The sequence below is a fragment of the Trichosurus vulpecula genome, chromosome 1 (assembly GCF_011100635.1).
Source record: "Trichosurus vulpecula isolate mTriVul1 chromosome 1, mTriVul1.pri, whole genome shotgun sequence".
NCBI lineage: Eukaryota > Metazoa > Chordata > Mammalia > Diprotodontia > Phalangeridae > Trichosurus > Trichosurus vulpecula.
Genome location: NC_050573.1, coordinates 133,842,212 through 133,848,211, shown reverse-complemented (window position 1 = coordinate 133,848,211; position 6,000 = coordinate 133,842,212).

Sequence of the window (6,000 nt, the reverse complement as noted above, 5' to 3'; positions counted from 1 at the left end):
CAGAAAGACTCATCTTCCTGATTTTAAATCTGGACTCAAACATTTACTAGCTGAATGAAAGGAAGAGATGTGTAAGCTTAGTTTGAGATATGGACAGCAAAATAGAGTCCAAGTAACCTCACACCAGCTAACTTAGGATAACCAAGTTCAGTTAATCAACTAAAATTTATTAAGAGCCTCACTTTGTGCCAGGTGCTAAGGATAAAACCAAAACCAAAACATTTCATAACCTCAAAGAGTTTACATTCTATATGGAGAGATAATATATATAACCTGTGCAATATTCCTTGGAAGGAAACTAGGTTAAAAAAAGCTATGTGGCATAGTGAAAGTATATGGAATTTGGGATGTTTTTTTCTCTGTTGGCAGATACGTGGCACTATGGATAGAGTACAGGACCTGGAGACAGGAAGACTCCTCTTTCTGAATTCAAATCTGGCCTCAGAGACTTACTAGCAGTGTGACTAGGCAAGTCACTTAACCCTGTTTGCCTCAATTTCCTCATCTGTCAAAAAAGCTGGAGAAGGATATTGCAAATCATTCCAGTATCTTTGTCAAGAAAAGCCCAAATGGGGTCACAAAGTCAAACATGAGTGAAAATGATTGAACAACAAAAATATCCCAAACTGTGTACTTTGAGAACGAATGCATTAACTCTGCTAACCTTTGTTTAGACAGTACCAGCGATCTAAAATTATCTACTTTGTAATACTGTCAGGTGGCACCGTGGAAGACTCAGATACTTTCTGCTCTTTCTTTCTTTTTGGAAGGGATAGAATCGAATCTTATTTAGGCTTTTTCACCTAGGCTTCACTTGTCTACACCCTGCTCTCCTTCTTTTCTCATATGGGGTCTGAAAGACTTTAATAAATCCCATTCTGTTACAATAGCCCACTTTTAGACCACAAGTATTGTAATGGCGCTTGGGTATCTTTCTCTCCTATTTAATGGACATTATAATGGATAAAGCCTTATCAATATAATCACAATAGCTTAGAACCCCCAGTTAGACAACATCATACAGTGAGTAGAGTACTTGACTTGAAATCATGAAGACCTGGGCTCAACTCCTGCCTCTGACATTTAATAGTTGGGCAAGTCGTTTAACCTCTTGAGATCTGTTTCCTCATATGCAAAATGAGAGGCCTGTAAAAAGTAGAAACCTATGGCCTCTAAAGCCCCTTCAAGCTCTAAATCTCTATTATGATGAACTACATTTATGAGGGGAGGAAGCATGGCATACTGGTAAGAATGCTAGGTCTGCAGTAAGAACACCTGGATCAGGATCCCATTTCAATACTTACTAGTTTAGGGACTCTGAACAATTCATTTAATCCCTTTGAACTTCAGCTGCCAAATCTGTTTAATAATGTTAGTGGTATTAATATACCTCCCCTACAAGACTGGTATGAGAGGAGTACTATGTAAACCATAAAATGTAAATAAATGCCGATTATTATTGCCACGTTTTTTGAGTTTGTATCAGAATGTTCACCCATGTTCACCTTGTATAGTTCTTTCAGAAAAAAAGTAATATCTTTGTTATTATATCTCGAAAGAGTACAAAGTGATGAAGCCCATCATTGTTTAAGAAACAATTCTTGAATATAGGTAGGAATATAACAGCAATGAGAGAGCAAGGTGATTTTTTTCTAATTTGCTTATAAACAAAATCCTATTCACATTATTAACTGAACCAAAATTTGAGTATAAGGAAACTGAAGGTAGTGATGCTTTAAGCAAACCCTTTGAAATCAAATTATCTATTTGTGTTTACTCTGAATATTCTGGACTTGATTACATTTGTTTCTAGAGGTCTGGATTTTTTTCCCAGTAACTTGTGTGGGAAACAGTATGTAATATTTCTCTCAAAATCAGGAACAGAATAATTATAGATTAATATATTCATCTTAGATCTACTTCTACTTGTTCGCTCAGAGAAAGTTAAATATTTTGCCCACTCATTCTTTCAAAATTAAACATTCTGTCTTTGAACATGGAAGAACCTATTGGTGTACATATAAGGGCTTTTTCTTGGCTAGAAATCACAGCTTAAAGAATTAGCCCATGGAAACAAAGAAACTAAAGTTGCAGCCAAAGACAAAAATACATTTTTAATTTTGCTTTTCCACCCTTAGGGGTGTTGTTTTGTCATCATCGTTGTCTTCTTCTTCTTCTTCTTCTTTTTCTTCTTCTTCTTCTTCTTCTTCTTCTTCTTCTTCTTCTTCTTCTTCTTCTTCTTCTTCTTCTTCTTCTTCTTCTTCTTCTTCTTCTGCTTCTTCTTCTTCTTCTGCTTCTTCTGCTTCTTCTGCTTCTTTTTGTCATGACTTGTGGTCAAGGTGCTGCTATTTTTTGCTTTAAAGCATGGTCTGTTTAAATGAGTTTAGCACCATGGATGGTTTCTATAGCAACTGTAACTGTCTCTCTTTGCACATGCTGCATTTGGTATTAGTTGACAATAATAATTATAGACCACTGTAAGATAAAACATTTGTTGCAGGGTGGAGATATATATAAAGACAGGGTTTCTAGAAAACTAACCTAGTACAGAGAAACTGAAGTGGCTCATCAAGCCAGATTTGATTGTCTTATTAGAAAGCTGATAAAGAATGTTGGTACACATGCAAGATGAATCTGTGGATGTAGGCTATTGTTGGAAATCAATCAAGAACATCTCCTCCCCCACACTTTTCCTCTAGACTTTTATTTCATTTTTTTAGCCTAAGTTTTCCAGGTATCTTTTCCCAATTTTTATTTCACTATGTCTTTGAAGATTGTCTGTGAATATTACTTAATTGGGGTGTTGCCTATTTAAAAGTATATGCCGTTTGGTAGTTTAGAAAATACACATAAATTTAAACTATATTTCTGTATGTAAAAAACAGTCCTACATCATCTCTGACAACCCTTTCCCCCCGCCCAAGATCCCAGGGGTATTACCCTTTTTGAAGAATTGCTGTTATACCTATAAGATATATTTCTTAAGAAGTTTTAATAGTCAGTTACAGACAATAAAAGAGTATCATAAATTTTAAATATCATTTATTCTATTATTACAGATTTGTAGCAAATTTTATTAATGAAAACTGAATCTACTAATATGCACCAGTGATCCTACATCTGGACTGAACAGATGTTTCCTGTATAAACATGAAAACATGTTTCATTGCTTGAGGCTTAGCAACATTATCATCTAGAAGCAGCATCACACTAAGCAGAGCCTTAGCTGTGCTCCCAGGTCAGAAATGGAAGGGACAGAAATTAACTTGTTTTGCCTAATCTTCCTTAGATATCATTTTTATCATGTTACTCTCTTCCACAAGAACCTACAGTGTCTCCCATTTCCTGGTAAAATGATTATAGATTTAGAGCTGGGAAGGACCTTAGAGATGATCTAGTCTAATCCCTTCCCCTCCCCTCATTTTACAAAGAGCTGAAGCCCAGAGAAGTTAGGTGACTTCCTCAAGTCACAAAGGTAAGAACATAGCTGGGAATGGACCTAAGTCCTCTGACTCCAAATTCCACACACTTTTCAATGTATCACACTGCTTCCTCTATATAGTTTCCTTCCAAGGAAAGTTGTACAGGTTATACACATTATCTCTCCATATAGAATATAAGCTCTTCGAGGTTGTGAAATGTTTTGGTTTTCGTTTTATCCTTAGCACCTGGCACCAAGTGAGGCTCTTAATACATTTTTGTTGATTAATTGGATCCTAAATTAGCTGGTGTGAGGTTACTTGGCCTTTATTTTGCTGTCCATCTCTCAAAACAAAGTTGCACATCTTTCTCTTTCACATAAAATCTCTAGACTTGGGGTGGGGAACCTATGGCCTCGAGGCCACATGTGGCCCTCTGGGTTCTCAAGTCTGGCTCTGACTGAATTCAAACTTCACAGAACAAGGATTTGTTCTGTAAAACTTTTAGGCTTAGCATTATTATCATCTAGAAACAGCATAATTTTTGCTAAGCCACACTGTCCTACTAGAACTCTCCTTAATCAGGTATCTAATTTCTAACTATACTAGAAGGCCCAGTTCAAAACCTACCTTTTCCACTTAGCCTTTGTCACTGATAGAACTACCTCCAAATGGAATAGGACACCTTAGGAGACAGGGGGCTCCAGGCACTTCTTTTTCAGATATAGGTTAGAGTAGAAGCTCTCTAAGGTGCCTTTCATCTCTGAGATTCCTGAATTCTACAATATTACTGTCCAGTCTGAGCTGTTCTTTCTCTGAACTTCTAGACTTACATTATTTTTGTTTAGTCATTTCAGTCATGTCTAACTCTTTGTGACCCATTTGGGGTTTTCTTGGAAAGATACTGGAGTGGTTTGCTATTTCCTTTTCTAGCTCATTTTCATAGGTGAGGAAATTGAGGCCAACTGGGTTAAACCATTTGCCCAGGGTCACACGGCTAGTAAATGTTTGAGACCAGATTTGAACTCATGAACAGTCTTCTTGACTTCAGGCCCAACACTCTATCCACTGTGCCATCTAGCTGTCCTAGGTTATGATTCATAACATCCTATCATATATTTATTTGTTTAATTTTTTTTAGCACTCAATTTGTTGTATTCTTTCTGTCTCTGTTTTCTGTCTCTCTCTGCAACTGTTCTTAATTTGTCTTCATAGAGAGTGCTCTCTAGGGGCAGTTGAGAGATTAAGTAACTTTCTCCAGGTCATAGGACCTAAATGTATCCAAGATAGAACTTGAATCTAAATTTTGAGTCCCGGTCTTTACTCACAATGTCTGTTTTCTTATTGTTTGTGTAATAATTTCTTCTCCTTGATTTTAGATGATTTAAAACTCCTCAAGATCAGGGATAATGCCATATATATATATATATATATACACACACACACATATGTATATGTGTATATATATATGTATACACACACACACACACACATATATATATATATATGTATGTATTTAATATTCCCTAAGTGTTCAGCACAATATGTGTCATACATTGTAGCTCTATGGATTAGAAACTGTGATTAAGCAATCAAGTGTCCCCCAGATGATACTTTCTATTGCCAAATATCTATGATAGCCACACTCTTGGCCAAGTTTGAAACATGACCTGAATGTTATACTGCTACTTATGCTTATCAGAAGTTCAAAAAAATCAATGCTAGGATCCACATTCTGTAAGATAAAGATATTTAAGCAGATCTTGGGAAGTGACATAAGAAAGTCTTTCAAATCACTCCCAGACAGCTTATTTGAATTTGCATGAATACACAATAATGATGAAGAAGCTTTTTTCCAGCCAACAGAATTATTCCCCGAGGGTAATGCACAGACAAGCTGGAAAAGACTTTTAACTCTTTGAGGCCAATAGGACATAGTTCTGAAACTAGAACCTAAACTAGGCTGTGGTAACTGGCCTAAAGCCATGGCCTAGATAAGTTATAGATTTCTTCCCCTCTTAGGGAATAATATGTGCGATGTGAAGGGACAGAATATTTAACATTTTTTAGGCTGAAAGTATAAGGCTAGCAATTTTACTAATTAGCATAAAAACTGTTAATGTGAACCTTGTCAGAAAACAATTTTTTTTCGCAAAATAGTCATGATTCCCCCCGCCCCCCCCTCCACACTCAGTAGAGTAGTTGTACAAATGCAGAATATTCTTGCAAATAATTACTTTTGCTATGGCAGTGAAAAAAAAAATCAGTGTTTATCTTCATTTCATTGAGTCAGGGGCTAGTTAGCTTTCATGTGTCTAGGCAATTATGCTTTTGACTTCTTTTTAAAGTCAACAAGTATTTATTAAGCACTAACTCTATGCCAGGTACTATGTACACTGCGGATGAAGAGGTTTGGGGTTGAGGGGTACTTGACACCCCATAGTACTGACATGCTGGGTGCTGCCGAAAGAATTTGACTCAAGCCTTCTCAGCCAAGGGAAAAGACAAAGTTTATTAAGGGCTTGCCATAATGGGTTGTCTTATGAAATCCCACCCTTTATGACGCCTGTTTTCACAAGCG